Source organism: Strix aluco, chromosome 29 (assembly GCF_031877795.1).
Source record: "Strix aluco isolate bStrAlu1 chromosome 29, bStrAlu1.hap1, whole genome shotgun sequence".
Classification (NCBI taxonomy): Eukaryota; Metazoa; Chordata; class Aves; order Strigiformes; family Strigidae; genus Strix; species Strix aluco.
The window spans coordinates 2,825,884-2,841,577 of NC_133959.1; the positions used below are offsets into that span (position 1 = coordinate 2,825,884).

General features: G+C 54.2%; 1 protein-coding gene across 2 annotated transcripts in view; it reads left to right on the forward strand.

Annotated features, from left to right (window-relative positions):
- The first annotated feature begins 4,417 nt into the window (after positions 1 to 4,417).
- The window catches only part of PTPRS (protein tyrosine phosphatase receptor type S), a 162,781-nt gene continuing 151,504 nt past the window's right edge, over positions 4,418 to 15,694 (forward strand). Inside the window, exons 1-2 of one of the 2 annotated variants that reach the window (XM_074809088.1) lie at positions 4,425 to 4,523; positions 8,003 to 8,077. The gene's annotated coding sequence lies outside the window, so the exon portion shown is untranslated. Of the gene's footprint in view, positions 4,524 to 8,002; positions 8,078 to 15,694 lie in introns of both variants that reach the window. The other variant, XM_074809089.1, reaches the window with a different exon arrangement.

Consider the following 15,694-nt stretch of genomic DNA (forward strand, 5'->3'; position numbering starts at 1 on the left):
TATGGCAAGTCATGAGATATTTGGTATTTTCCTTCAAGCAAACAAAAGCAGATGATTAAGGAAGAGGCGCAGCTTGCTCGCTTTCAGGAGGAAGACAGCTTGCAAAATGCAACTCTCGGAGCTTCAATAAAACTCCAGAAAGCAAATAAACAGCCTGGCTGAGAGGAGAACGCTCCCAGTTTCCTGAATTTTAAGCCAAATTTGGGATTGGAGGGGAGGGGGGGAAGGTTGGGGATTACCTCCTGCAAAACTGGCACCAGTGAAAATGTCATGAGAGTGTGGATACTGAAATGCAAAGAGAAATGTGTGTCTCAGCCCCAGCCTGACTTTTCAGGCTGTATATACACCAGAAACTTCTAAAACTTTGAGTGGAAAGCCATTTCCAAATGGAACGCCAAAAAGAAAGTAGCTGAGTTTCACTCTTCTAATTTTTTTTGTTATTATTTTTATTTCCAAAGCCATTTTTGCCTAAGGCAACTTGTTTATACAAAAGGCTTCACTCTCAAAAAAAAAAAAAAAAAGTATTTGCAGATGGAAAAATATTCTGTCAGAAATTTCCTGGCCACCTCTCCATTTCATGCCAACGCTTCGCACGCTTTGAAGGGCTATAAATGACTGCACAGCAGCAAATTTGGCCAGTGAGATTTTAAACCATGGTATAGCAGCCCTCTACGCGCAGGATTTTAAACCCCCCACTTATTTTACACTTTCCTTCACAACTGTCTCTCAGCTATAAAATATACATGGATGCATCGATTGCTCTGGTGATCAAATCACTCTCCCTTCAAAAATATAGCCTATCCAGAAATGTAAGCATCCTAATTAAAAATATGTTGGAGAGTTGAATTGCAAATAAATCAATTCCTCCCTAAAAAAATAATAAAAAAAAAAAATCCAGTCAAGCAAGACCAGAATGGGATGGTTAATAATTGATATTTACATTTCTCCCATGTCTGATCAAAGGATTTGATTGCATGACAAATGAGGAAATTACTGTAAAGTATTATACATCCATTAAGAACATAGATGCAGCAGATAGGGCGCGGGAGCCGTGGCCATACGGTGTTTGCCACCAGGCTCCGCAGCCGTTCGGAAAGGAGTCGGGCTGATGGGGAAAGCCGATATTTCCTGGATGCAGAAGAAAATCAGCAATCGGTCCCTGGCTTATAGGAGATGCTTCAGGAAAGGATGGGAAGAGGTGTCTGGGGCAGAGCCTGCGGCTCTTCCAGGAGATGAGGAGGTAGGGCTGGACCCAACAGCAGTGTGAGGGGCACCTTGTAGCTGGTCCTATGGGTTCCTATGGGCGCCTATGGATCCTTGTGGGGTCCTAAGGGTCCCTGTGGGGTCCTATGGGTCCCTATGGGCTCCTATGGATCCTTGTGGGTTCCTAAGGGTCCCTGTGGGGTCCTATGGGTCCCTATGGGCTTCTAGGGATCTTTGTGGGGTCCTAAGGGTCCCTGTGGGGTCCTATGGGTCCCTATGGGCTCCTATGGATCCTTGTGGGGTCCTAAGGGTCCCTGTGGGTTCCTATGGGTCCTTATGGGCGCCTATGGATCCTTGTGGGTTCCTAAGGGTCCCTGTGGGGTCCTATGGGTCCCTATGGGCTCCTGCAGACTTCTATGGGTCTCTGTGGGTCCCCATGAGCTCCTATGGACCCCTATGGGTCCCTCTGGGCTACCATAGAGCCCTATGCATCTGTATTGGCTTCTATGGACCCCTACAGATCTCTACGGGCTCCTAGGGACCATCATGGGACCCTACAGACTCCTATGGGCTCCTATGGGTCATGTGGGTCCCCACGGGTTGCTATGGATCTGTGGGTGCTCCTATGGACCCCTATGGGCTCTTATAGACCCCAGTGCATCTGTTCGGGCTCCTATGGGCTCCTACAGGTCTGTATGGACCCCTATGGACACCTACAGGTCTCGCTGGTCTCCTATGGACCTCTGTGGGTCTCTACAGGCTCCTCTCTTTGCAAAGAGCCTTTTCTCACAGAGGAAAATTAATTTAGAACAACAATGTGAAGGTTCCTCACGCTGCCTGACACCCTCCCGGCTCGCGCGGCACCTCCGCCCGCAGCTCTGACAACGGCGCTGAGAGGTGATGGTGTTTTCCTGGTGTATCCGGGAAAATGGAGCAGGTTTAACGCCCACAATTTATCTCCAAGGCCTCAGCAACAGCAGCCTCCTGGCTCAACAACAAGCAGTTCTTGTCACCCAGAAAAACGGGCAAAATCCCGTATCGATGCCCGTGCCCCGAGGCAGAGCAGCTCCTCTCGGCCCGCGGAAGAGAAAGAATACCATTTTTCTGTTGGATTTCCCCAGAACAGTTAAAACTCGTCGTGCGGCTGACATTTGGTCAGTATTAGGAGGCGCACGAGGGGATCAAGGAAAGTTCACGGAGCAGCAGATGGGGAGAGCGGGTGTTTGCCCTCGGAGCGAGATGGCGAGATGGCTTTGGGCCCCGGCACGCTCAGGAGCTTCAGAAAAGGAAAATGATAAAAAAATGCTTCCTCCAATTACCTTTTTTTTTTTTTCTTTTCTTCCTTTCTAATTTTCTTTTCTTCCTTTTTTTTTTTTTCTCTTTGAAAGGTGCTTCTGTCTTAGAGAATTTCCCCAGCAGCACTTTCAGCCTTTCAACGCCAAGCCCTCCCATGATGGATGAACTGACGGCCATTGGCCCAGTTCTCCCCAAACCACCCCTTTTTTACCAATTTTTGCATTTTTTTTTTCCCAATTTTTGCGTTTGGTGACCAAAGGCTGCGGGCATCACGGGGCGTTGCAGGCTCCAAGGAGCGCCAGGGCGGTTAGAAATGGAAAGAGCCACCACGGTGGGGTCAAACGGTCCCAGTGGGGAGCTGCCCTGGGTGGGAAATAGGAAATGGGAAGTATGGGAAAGGCCTTAAATGTGGGGAGTATATGAAATATGGGGAATATATTGAGTATGGGAAATATAGAGCATATCGGGAATATATTAAATATGGGGAATATATTAAATATGGGATATATATTGAGTATGGGAAATATATAGAATATCGGGAATATATTAAATGTGGGAAATAAATATAGGATATATATTAAATGTGGGATATATTGAGTTTGGGAAATAGATTGAATATCAGGAATATATTAAATATGGGGAATATATTAAATATGGGATATATATTGAGTTTGGGAGATATATTGAATATCAGGAATATATTAAATGTGGGAAATAAATATAGGATATATATTAAATGTGGGATATATATTAGAGTGTGGGAAATAGATTGAATATCAGAAATATATTAAATATGGGGAATAAATTAAATATAGGATATATATTAAATATGGGATATATGAGTGTGGGGAATAGATTGAATATCAGGAATATATTAAATATAGGGAATATATTAAATGTGGGATATATATTGATTATGGGAAATATATTGAATATCAGGAATATATTAAATGTGGGAAATAAATATGGGATATATATTGAGTTTGGGAAATAGATTGAATATCAGGAATATATTAAATGTGGGAAATAAATTAAATATTGGATATATATTAAATGTGGGATATATATTAGAGTGTGGGAAATAGATTGAATATCAGGAATATATTAAATATAGGGAATATATTAAATATGGGATATATATTAAATATGGGAAATGACTATGAGGACTATACTGAAGGTGGGAAATATGAAATATATGAAATATATATTACATGTGAGTGTGTATTCAGTATATATAGTGAATATAGGAAATATACTGAATATTCGCAACACATTAAATATGGCAAATATATCGAATATGAGAAGCAGATTGAATCCAATATATTCACTATGGGGCATATGTTGAATATGAGAAATTTGGTGAATATTGTTAATATTTGTAGTGTGCTTTGTGGAAAATTGATGCAATATCGATAATACCTGAAGGGAAATACGTTGCATATGAGAAATATACTGGTGATGGCAAATAAACTGAATATTGCAAATATTCCCCCAAATGGGAAATGTAATAAAAATGGGAAATTTATTGAAACCGCCGCAGCAGGGCACGGGAAGGGCCACCCAGGGCCACCCAGGGCCACCCCCGCCGCTCAGCGTCTCTTCGCGGCTCCGCGCCCACGTGCGCAACGCGCGCGCGCGCGGGGTCTTTAAGGCGCGGCCCCGCCCCTCGCCTCCGCGGTGACGTCACCGCCCCTCGCGCCCCCCTCGAGGAGGGGATGGGGGGGAGGAGGAGGAGGAGGAGGCGGCGAAGGGGGGGGTCCGCCCCGCGGTGACGTCAGGCGGCGGCGGCTCGGGGAATGACATCACCTGTGCGAGTGGCCGGCGGCGGGCGGGAGCTCGCGCCGCAGTGTCCCCGCGCCGCGGCCCCAGCGCAGCCGCCGGGCGGAGGCGGAGGGAGGAGGAGGAGGAGGAGAAGGAGGAGGAGGGCGGCGGCGAGGAGGCGGAGGCGGAGGAGGAGGAGGGCGGCCGCGGCCCTTCCGCGCCCCTCCGCCGGCCAGCATGGGAGCGGGTGGCCGCGCCGGCAGGTACGGCGGGGGCGCGCTATAGCGGGGGGCGGGCGGTGGGTGGGGAGGGGGGGGGGGGCGCGGTGTGGGGAGGGGGGGGGGGGCGCGGTGTAGCGAGGGGGGAGGCGGCGCAGCGGGGCCGCTTTGTGGCTCGCGGGTGCAGGTGGGGGGCACCGGGCGCGCGCTGTAGCCGGGGGGGGCGCAGGTGGGGCGCGCGCGGAAGGGGGCGCGGCGGAGCGAGGGGCCGCGTTGTACCGGGGGAGCGGCGGCGGCGGCGGGGAGGGGACGGGAGGGGGGGGCGTTGTAGCGGGGGCGGGCAGGTGGGCTGCGCCGGGGAGGGGCCGCGTTATAGCGGGGGGTGTGTGTGTTGGGGTGGGGGGTCGCGGTGTAGCGGCGCTGGGCGGGAGAGGCTCGTTGTTGGGGGGGAGGGTGTCGAGGGGGGGCGTTATAGCGGGGGGCGCCTGGGAGGGGTGCGGGCAGGTTGCCTTGGGGGCTTGTTGCCGGGGGTGCGTGGGGTGTCGCGTTGTAGCGGGGGGTGTATGCACCCCGTATGTAGCGGGGGGTCCCCGGGGGCGTATGGGAGGGGTGCGGGGAGGGGAGGCTGCGCTGGGGGCGAAGGAGCCGCGCTATAGCGGGGGGTGCAGGGAGGGGGCGCGCTCGACCCCCGGTACCGGCTGGGAGGGGGCAGCCGGCCGGTCCCTGCCCCGTCCCGGGGCCCCCCCGACCCGCGCCCGGTGCCGGTTCGCCCCCCCCTTTAGGACAGGGCACCCCCGTGTCCCCCCCGTCCCCCCCTTCCCGACCGCGGTCCCGCCGGGCGAGTGGGTGCTGGGCGCTGACCCCCGCGGTGGGATTTGGGGTGCTCTGGCGTCACCCCCGCGCTATGGGACTACCCGCGCTGGTGGGGGGCGACCGGGGGGGGGGGGGGGCCCTCATGTCCCCCCCCCTCGGTGGCTTCTCCACTTCCCGGTGTGCGCCGGGGATGCTCCGGTGGCGAAGCCGCTGTCGCTCCCGGAGCAGCGTCGCCGGGATGCGGGTGCCGGAGGAGACCCGGGAGCGATGCCGCAGCCTGGGGACGCGGCTGTGTGTCCCCCCCCCCCCCCCCCCCCCTCCTCCGGGGTGCTGTGTCCCCCCCCGGGGTGCCCCCCTCGCCCCACCCCGAACACCGGTGGCCCCGGGGGTGCCATGTCCTCCGGAGCCAGGGAGGGGGTTTCTCCCCGCACTCCCCCCCCCCCCGGCTGTTGCTGGCCCGGTGATGGGGACAGCAGCGAGGAAGGGAGCCGGGTCACCCCAAAACTACCCGAGACCCCCTCTTGGAGTTGGGGTCCCCTCCTCTGCGTTTGATGGCACCAAACCTCCTCCTCCTGCGAGGCGCAGGTGGCTGTGGGGACCAAGGGACACCCCCACCCCCCACTTTGCTCTCGGGGACCCCCCCTTGCTCTCGGGGACCCCTGGGCTCGGCAGCCAGCGGCCGTTTTCCATCCACCCTCGGGGATTTCAGCTGAAATCCCGAGCCCTGGGGCCATCCTGCGGCGGGTGAGTGCTGGCCCTGGAGCCCCGGTGTCCCCAAGCCAAAACTTGTCACATAGAGAGTGATACACCCCCCCCCCCCCCCCCAAAAAAATAAGAGTAATGATTAATAGCGTTTGTGTTTCACTGTGAGGATCCTGTTCCAGTCCCTGCCAGGGAAGCAAATGGTGTAGATATGGGATAAGGGGGAAAAAAAAAATAGTGCTGGTGAAGAGGTGACACCCGTGGGAGGGGTGTTGGGTGCTGTGGGGATGGGTGGTGCCTCTCGGCGGGTGCTGCACCCCCCCGGGGTGGGGGACTTCTCTGCTCTTCGGGCATTTGCCCGCTTCGAGTCCCCGAGAGGCTTCGCTTCTGCAAAAGCGCTCGTTGCTATTGGGAGGAAAAAGAGGTTTTGGTTGGGGGGGTGTTTCCAGCCCTTCCTCCGAGAGTGGAGACCCCGCGGGGGCGAGGGGGTGTGCGCCTGGGGTGTCCCCCCCGTCCCCTCCCCGGACAACCCCCGGTTACATTCGCAGGGGATGCTCCTTGCTGGCGCTCCCGGCTGCCAGCGCTGCCCGGCAGCTCCGCTCGGGCAGGGACCTGTGTCCCCAGCGGCAAAATATTATGGATTTATATTTATTTTTTTTCCCTATAAAGCATCTTCTGGGGGTCGTGTGCCTGTGCCGGGCTGGGGGAGCCGGCGGTGTGACCTGAAGGGGGTCCTGCTGTGGGGGACGAGGCTGTTTGTCCCCTCGGGCGGGTGGGGGTGGAAAAAGGTCGTATCTGGGTCTGGAGCAGGACGGGGGCTGGATTCGGCAGGGCAGGGCGCGTGCCGATGCGGGGACCCCCCTGCCCCCCCTGGGGGGAAGGCACCCCTCCTTCTGCCAACCTGGCAGTGGGAAAGCTGTTAATTGTTCCCTGCCAGATTGGCTTATAAATTAACGAGTTTGCTGGCACTCTCCTCCTCCTTCCTGTGCGTGGTAAGGGCCCATATTTCAAATGGGGAAAAAGTCATAAATACTTTGAGTAATGCGAGAGGAGCTTCCAGCTGAAGCTGTGCCACCGAGTAACGCGGGGGGCTGCCTGTGGGGGGAGAGGGGTCCCCCGCAGCGGGGCCGTTCGTACGTTTGGGCGTGGGGTGATGGAGGTGATGGGGGGCAGGAGGTCCTCAAGGCTTCTTGTAGTCGTCTCCTGGCATCGGCCTCGCTGGCGGGATGGGGTCAGGTCCTTTGTGCCCCCCAGTCCCTGGTGCTCACCAGGTTTTGTAAATGTGAGTTTGGTAAAGGGGTGTCTCCTCCGTCTCGCCCCGGGGGGAGCGGGTTTGCTCTGCCTGTTGTCTGCATGCTAAAGAATAACCAGTGCGACACGTTGCCTAAGGAGAAGAGGGGAAAATGTGCCTTTGCTCTTTCTCCAGGAGGGTGGGTTCTTGTCAGACCCTTAATTCTGCTTTGGGGGGAGAGGTGGGAATGAGGGTGAAGAGACACCTGGGGTCCAGCCAGCGGGGATGGCTGAGGAGGAGATGGTGTGGCTGCACGCTGGGGGAACTGAGGCTGGAGGGGGGCGTTTGTGGTTCTTCGCAGCGTAGGAGCGCTGCGTGCCACGGCCCGTACTGAGAGACCTCCAAGCTGACTTTGAGGTGGGAGACTGTCCCACCTGAGGCTGCTTCGAGGTCCCTAAATCCAGCGGTGGGTCAGTTGGGCTGGCAGCGGGTCGGCTGGATGCCCGCTGCGTGGCCGTGCCCCTGTGGTTCAGTCGGCTTGACCCCGGCGTGGAGCGGGGTGAAGGTCCCGTCCAGCTGCTCGCCTCGTTGCAGAATAACTCGAGGTAGTAAACGCATGTTGAACTGTTTATCTGCTTTTCCACGTGGCGTATGAGGTTGCGTGGGTGGCGAGTCACCGTGATGGAAGTGAGATGTTGCCTGTGGCCTGCCGCCGCGTATGGATTTTATTTGAACCCTCTCTGTTCCCAACTAAAACAGTTTTTCTTTTGCATTGCAGAGATAACAAAATTGCGCGTATAGGATACCGAGATAAAGTGAAGCCAGATCTAACCCGAGTCAGTGCGAGCGGATGGTAAGGAGAGAGGTTATTCAGTTGCATTAAAAAGGTGCTGCTAAGTAGTTTAATCCACAGTTGCTGAACTTTGAGCTTTAAATTCTTCTTATATGAGTTGATAAGAACATGCATATTATTCATAACTCTCTCCTCAAAAAAGGAAAATTTGCAAATGACTTCAGTTAAAAATCATTGCTTCAACAGTGTAAAAAATGTGCCTGACTTTCTACTTCACATAATCCCTTCCCTTGGCCCAGCTCCCTCCATCCGTGAAGCTCTTTGCTTCCTGCCGCGAGCACAGAGGTCAGTGGGAGTGGGGTCAGGAGTCCTGGGCTTTGCTCTGGGCTGGTGACTCTGGGCAGGATCTCCAGAACTTTTTTTTTTTTTGGATATTTGAAAGCTGAAGAAAATAGTCAGGCTGGGCAGACTGTGAAGCTTCTGGCTATAACAGAACAGTATTATTTTTAAAAAATTGTTGTCAATTTTAAACTTGTGAGCCCTGAAGTAGTAAAGCTGAGGCCAGCTTCCTTTCTGCAAAGTTTATTACACAATAAGCTGGAACAATCTGAAGGCCCTGTTAGACTCTTTTTTTTTTTTTTTTTTTTTTGATCCTGTCCTCTCTTTCTGATTGCTTGCTTTATAACTTGAGTGGCTTTTTTTGTCGTCTTTGACATCAGCCTAGCAAACTGGAAATTGTCTTTTTTTCCCCCTCCATCCTTCAACTTGTAAACCCTCCAGACTTCTGGGTCTGATCCAACATAATTCTCTTGGACTTTTTTTTTTTTCCTAAGTTGGGTATCATTGTCTTGGCATAGTAATTTGTCGAGCTTGGCTTCTCCGTTGCAATAGCTGCCTGCTGCTCGTCTGAACAAGCCCTTGCAGCACTGCGTGTCCTGTGCCCAGAGCCCTTTGCAGATGGTTGTTCAGACCCAGCATCACCCAAAAAAGTAATTTTCAGCCTGTGTTGCCCTCTTGACATCACTTGGTAAGGAGCTGGTTGGGAGGTGTGAGTTTCTTTAAACTTTATTTATTTTTTTTTAAAATCTATGAAGCCTCTTGGCTCCTGTCCTCCCACCAGCTCTGGAGGGCAGGAGTGTGGCTCCCACACACACCCCAGAGCTTTTTAAAGGCGGTGCAGATGTTCAGAGGCATTTAGGGATGCTCTGCTTGGTCTCTGGAGACAAAGGGGTGATGATGAGGGTGACCACAGCCCAGCTCGTGGGGGTGGGGGACACACCAGGACCCAATAGTGGGATTTCTCCCTACACCTGGGACTTGCTGGTCCCATCGGGGTTTTCTGTCGCAGAAAAGCGAGGCTTTGCTGTATCCCAGTGCAGCCAGCCTGCCTGCTGCGGCCCTGGGCTATTTGGGACTCACCTGGGCTTGTGCATCTTGGGTTTGGAAAGCTTTGGAGGGGTTCTGGAGCTCTGCTGCATGGACGTGGCCAGCGCAGAGAGAGACGTGGTGTTCAGCATTGCCCTCTTCCACGCGTTACTGTAGCTCAGACCGTTGCAGTTTGAGTGTTGTCGTACAAATAGGATCTCTTGTAACATCCATGCTCTAGTTCCTTGGCAACATTTGCACAATTAAGAGCTGCTCTAGATTAGAAAGCAGATCTTAGTTTGTCTAAACAGGTTTAAAAACCTATCAAATTAAAGTGGGCCAGGCGACTCATACAATGTGCACACCTAAATTGGTTTAACGTTTGCATAAATCAGATTAAATCAGAGCTGTGGGATGGTCTAGGTTTGGAAGCCTGTGGCTGTTCCTGCCCAGCTCCTGGAGGTCTCTGATTCTGCTGTGGTGTTGGGGCTGTTTTTGCAAAGCACCAGCTGAATCACTTGTTTACAGCCTCGTTTTGTAGGTGATTGCTCTATATGGTGCTGGTTTACATCAGACCAGAGGATTGCAGTTTGGCTGGGACCTCGGAAGCAAGCGGGATGCCCCCACCTTCCTGGGGACATCCTAACTGAGGAGAAAACCTGAAGGTCAAGCGGCTTTTAATGGTGTGATTCGGGAGGTGGGAGGGAGGGTGGGTGGGAGCACGCGGGCAGCGCGGCTGCAGGTGGGAGACTCAGATCATGGCTGGTGCAGCTGCAGCCACGATTTGCAACAGGTGGTGGGTCCTGCGGGTGCTTTGCAACAAGGGTCTCTCTCTCTCCGGGGGGATTTTAAGCCCGTTGGGGTTTGAGTAGTGAAGGATTTGCATGTGAGTCTACGTGGGGAGCGCAATGCCTGCGGGCCCTGCCTCTCCTGCTGCCATCTCTCCGCATCCGTCTTGGGGCATCTCAGATGTGGTCTGAAGGGCCGTGACGGTGGGAAGGACCTGGTGTCCCGCTTTTGAGTGTCGAGTCTCCCCTAGTTAGCCAGTTAAAGAGCACAACAGGTAAGCAGGTCTGCTCAGACTTTAGGAACGATTCGCTCTCTTTGGTGCTTGCTGCTGTGTTCCTGGGAGGCGGTGGATTTACACGCCTGATTGAGGGATGAATCGAGCTACACCAGATCCTAACTTCAGAAATGCCCTATTTTTACATAATGCTGCTTTCAGGTTTTTTTTCCCCTTTTCAATTCGGTTTGTGGGCAGTTGACACGTGATGCGATGCGGGGTTATGTGGGGTAACCACGTGCTCTGGGTGCAGAAGGCACAAGACTGGAGGCAGAGTGCTCTCGATCTCCTTTGCTTGCGGCCACCGAGCTGGGGTCGCAAATAGCGGGAAGGAGAGGGAGGGCATGGTGTGCTGGTTTCTGCGTGGCTTCTCAAAATGCAATAATCCCATCTCAGGGAAAACAGCAGCCTTGTCTGAAATTCAGTATGTTGTCTCTTTGTGGTGCTTGACTTGTATCTCACCATCTCTCCCTCTGAGCCGTTGCTTAATTGTTTTCTTCTTTGTGGTGTCCCTGTATCCACATCAGAGTTGCTAGTAATTCTGCAGATGGTTTAAATGTGAAAGGTTCTTTCCTTAAAAGTCTTGATCATGCTTCCCTCCATTTTGCTTTTGTGAAGACAGCCGAGATGGACAGACTAACTGCTTACTGTGCTGCAAATGCACATGTGTGTGCATGCACGCAAAATCTGCAGGAATCGAGGATTCATTTTTTTAAACCAGTTGTCAGCTCTTATATCATCAAGTGTTTGCTCTGGTACCTGTGAAACGTAGATGGGTGCTGCTTCTGGCTTGCACTGATCAAGGTTTCCCTCCTGCTGCTTCTTTCCTTTGTTTACCGTGTTGCTGTCGCTCGCTGGCAGCGGCTTCGACTCTTTCCCTCCGTCGGCTGCGAAGGGTAGTCGGAAGCTGAGCAGCAGTTTCCAGTCGCCACGTGAAGTTTCCATGTCACCCCTGACCGGCGTGACTCAGGATATGAGAAAAGCAAAGGTGATGGGCAGGGCTGCATCCCGCTGGCAGCTCCGAGGTCCGGGCAGGTGGGGGCCAAACCATCCTTTCCTCCTTGCGGGAGAGGACGTGCCCGGGACGGAGGGGTGGCCCTGGGCAGGCAGGAACGGTGACGGGGAGGATTTGGTGTCAAAGCACATCAGAGGTGTTTCTTGGGATGCTGTGGTTTCCACCAACAAATTGTTGTCCCCTGGGATTGCTCCTGTCCCCGCCAGGCAGCTGGAGGGGCACACGACCCTCCTGGGCAAGCTGGGGGAAGGGGAGGCCGGGGACTGAGCATCGCAGCCCAGCACCCACACCGATGGGCCACCCGGGAGCAGGCAGGGTGGTGGCGGTGCCGCCTCCTGGCCCAGCGTGACCTGGCTGAGCTGAGCACCCTGCCAAGGGCAGAGGGATGCTCTGGACACCTGGAGCCACCGGTGCAGGAGCAATGCAGAGGGCTGGGTGTTGTGGTGGGTGGTGCACAGGGTTTGCCCAGTGCAAACCAGTTCATCAAGCAACTGGTGTTTCTGTCCCACAGTCCCCGGTGTGGGGTGGCTGACGGTGGCACAGACCTTGGCCCTGTGACGTTTTGTGCTGGACCATCACGTGCCATGAGCAAAGTGGTGCAGGAACCTCCCGGTTGGCTCCTTCCCTCCGAGTCGCCATTTTATTTTTCTTAAACGTTTATGTATAACTGTACACTAACCTATAAAAATTAGTTTAGGATGGCTGCCAAGAAAATCTCTGCAGTGCCTTGTGGGTAACTCCCTGAGAATTACCATAAAAGCTGTAGTGCCGAGGCTGCTGTGGCAGTTGTGAGGATGCCAGTCATAATGCTCTGTATTTAAAATTCAGATGAATGTGTAATGCATTCGTGTCTGGATTGCAGCAGCTTGTAGTGTTTCTGGTGTCTCTGCCCTGCGCGCCGCTGCACCCACTCTTGCTTTCTAATGTCGTTTTGCGTTCTGCCAGCGTTCTGCCCAATTGCAAAATGCAACAGGTAGCAAAACATGGGCTAGCCGCGCTCGGAGGGAGAGTGGTTTCTGATAGCTTCCTCCCAGGAGGGACGAACCTCCTGCTTCCATTGAGCCGGCGGCAATATTTCACTTAAGGGAAAAGCCGCTCCATAACCCTTCCCCTCTGCATCCTGCACGAACGACGTCCTGTTTCCGAGGGCACTCTATTTCTGGGTGTGCTGAATGCCAGGACCTGAACTCGCTCGAGTAGATGAAACGTGGGTTGTCCCGATGCTCGGCGGAGCCTGTGCAAGGGGGATGTCTCGCTGCCGTGCTGGAGGAGGCTGCAGCTCTCTTGCAAGCAAGCTGGTTAGTGTTGCTGCTTCGCTATGTGCCCTTGGAAATATGAAGTGCTTTTCCTTATCTGTTGCTGCTGTTTTTCGTCTGGAGCGGCGAGGCAAGGTGACTGCAGGTCTCCGAAGCGGAGCCTCAGTCGCGGAGCCGCTCCGCTTGGTGCGGGTGCTTGCCAGAAGGTGTTGCTGATCTTCTGCTGGGCATGATGGATCATTTCATTTAAATTTTCCTGAAATATAATATTCATCACAGTGTCAGTGTCCCACCTTCATTATAGCTTACTGATAAACATCTCTAATCGGAGAGCGATCTCTCCACCCTGCCAGAAACCGCCTGGGGATAGCGAATACATTTTTGGAGCCGGGAGAGGGTGTCTTGGGGATGTATTCCTGCTCTCCCACCCCTGTCTGTGCACAGAGAATCGCTTGCCTGGCTGATAAATAAAGCAAGAAACAAATCTCTTTTTCCCAGGTATATTGGTGGTATTTGTATGTGGCTGTTTCTGTTCAGGGCTCTAAAATGGTGGCAGTTCGGATGTAACCTGGTGTTCCTGTTAGAACCCAAGAGTGTTTTCTTGCCCAGGGATTTCTGAAGGGACCTTTGAACGCAGCCCCTGTCCTGCCTGCTCCCTGCCTGTGGCTGGGGGTTTAGGGCAGCACCCCAATGCAGCTTAACCCCCACCGTGCCTCTTCCACCCTGCGAGGGGTAAATCCCTGCTGCTGCCCTGGCTGGATTTTGGCAGGAGGGGATGCAGCTTTACACCGGCTCTCCTGGGGTGCCGGGGCGGTGATGGCCCTGCGTGTGGCAAAACACGTGCCGCGTACAGTCCAGATGAGCCATTTTACTCTTCTCCCCGCGGTGTCCAGAGCAAGTACGGGAGCGTGCGGGACCCAGCACCAGTCCTGGGAGCGGCTCAGCATCAGCAGGCTCTGCGCGATGATTGCGGGCTGCTTTGGGGAGCTCGGGGGCCGAGCACTGCTGCCCACCTCCTTCCCGGTCCCCCGGCACGCAGCACAGCCACGATGGCCCCAGCTCCCCACCCGGCACGGTGGCCTCTGCGTCCCTGCGCTGCCGGCAGCTGGGGAGCATCCATCAAAGTGCTGCTCGAATCGTTCCTCTCTTAATTGGTTTTACCGCCGAGGAAGGGCTGCTGTTGCACGGAGGGCTCTGACCGCAGGAGCTCAGCGTCTGCCCTCCCCATCTGGCATGGCCGCATGGATCCGTGTGTCCTGGCTCAGCTCAGCTCCCCACTCCAAAGTGAAGGTGACATCCATTGTGCCCGGGATGGATTTTTTTTTTTTTATATCTGAGCAGTGGTGGGAGATGGTGGCTGCTGGTCCCATGTGCCGTCGGGACCACTCTGCTTCAGAGAGACATTGGCTAATCGTCCTCTGAGCCCCTTTTGGGAAAGACCCCAGAGGTTTTGGGGAGCCGGCTCCTGATCATTTCTGGGGTTTCAACCTTTGGCATCAGAATTGAAGTGTGAGTGCCCAGAAGCCTTGTATGGACTTGACCTCTTGGGCTGCTCTTCTGGAAAGGGCTTTCCTCTCCCTGCACCTCTGCTTGTGCCTCCGCTTCCTGCTCTGCATTTGACCCAGAACAAGCTGAATTCTCCTCTGGTTTGGGATTTCCTGTCACCTCTATTCCCCTCTGGTGTCTAGGCCCTGAGACTCGCAGCCTGTTTCTGTCCTGCTGCAAAACTTTTCAGGAGGAGGAAAGTCCCCCTGAATTTGGAATCGCTGGACACTGCCCGATGGCCCTGCTTTGAGACTTGCTCAGAGCCTGAGGAGGGCAGCCGAGTGAGTTTCCTGGAAGGACTTGTTGCACCATGCTGATAAGAAGACTTTATTTTTTCCAGGAACCCAAAGCACAACTTGGCACCCTCAAAGGCTGAGGATGAACCTGCTGTCGTTCTCCACACGGAGCTGGATACAGGGCAGGAGGTGGCAGCGAGGTCTGAGGACGAGCCACTGCCACTGTGTGTCCTTCCGACGTTATCCCACTTCCTCGGGGAGGAACGAGGAGAAAACCCCAGCCACCTGCAGCCCCTGTCCTCAATTTTTAGTAGTCTGACCTGCAGAAGCCTGGCCGGTGCTGCGGGGTGGGAGCACCGATGGTGTTTTTGACCCCTGGGGCTGCTCATGGACTACATGCCCTAAAGCCTTTGCTGGTGGTCCCCGTAAGGGGATCCCAGTGAGGCTGTCTGGGCTCTGAGAGCGACCACAGACCTCCAGTGCTCTCAGCATCTGCTCCTGAGCTGCAGGCAGCAGGACTACAGCTTCAAGGCTTTATCCATCCATCTCTCCCTCTGCAAAGCAGCTTGACAATCCCCAGGCTGAGCAGCTGCCCCGGCAGGGCAGCACGAGCGTCCCTTTGCTCCTCCTCCCGTTGGAGGTGACACAGGGGACAGCACCCATCCAGCAGCCCCAAGATGTCCTGACCTCCTAAAAATAGGTGTAAGGCTGCTTTGAAAAGAGAGAAATGTAGGGAGGTGGGAAGGAGCTGAAGTGTTTCTTAGAAATAAGAGAGGAAGGTGCATAAAATATTTAATGGCCCTTACAGCTGTTCATCCCGGCTGCCTTGGGGAGTGTGTCGCGTGGGTTGTGGGGGCTCACATGGGTGCCCAGATGGGTGCCATGGGCCTCCAGCGTGCAAGGGCTGGCAAGGAGCTGGATTTTGGGCTGGATGAGGAGCAGCAAGGAGGGGATGAAGATAGGAGATGCAGTTTTTGTGCCCAGAGATAAACACACCTGCAGCTGGCAGGGGTCTTCCTAATCTAGGTGTGTGCAGAGAGCTGCGCGCGAGGACCCGCCTGGGATGTCGTTCCCTGACATCCTACCTCATCCCGTGCTGCAGTTACTGGACTGTCCCCCCTCATCGAGGAGGGTGACACGGTTTGGGTCTCTGCTGTGTGTCTAGGGGAGCTGGGGAACAGGACTGGTGAAGTGGCG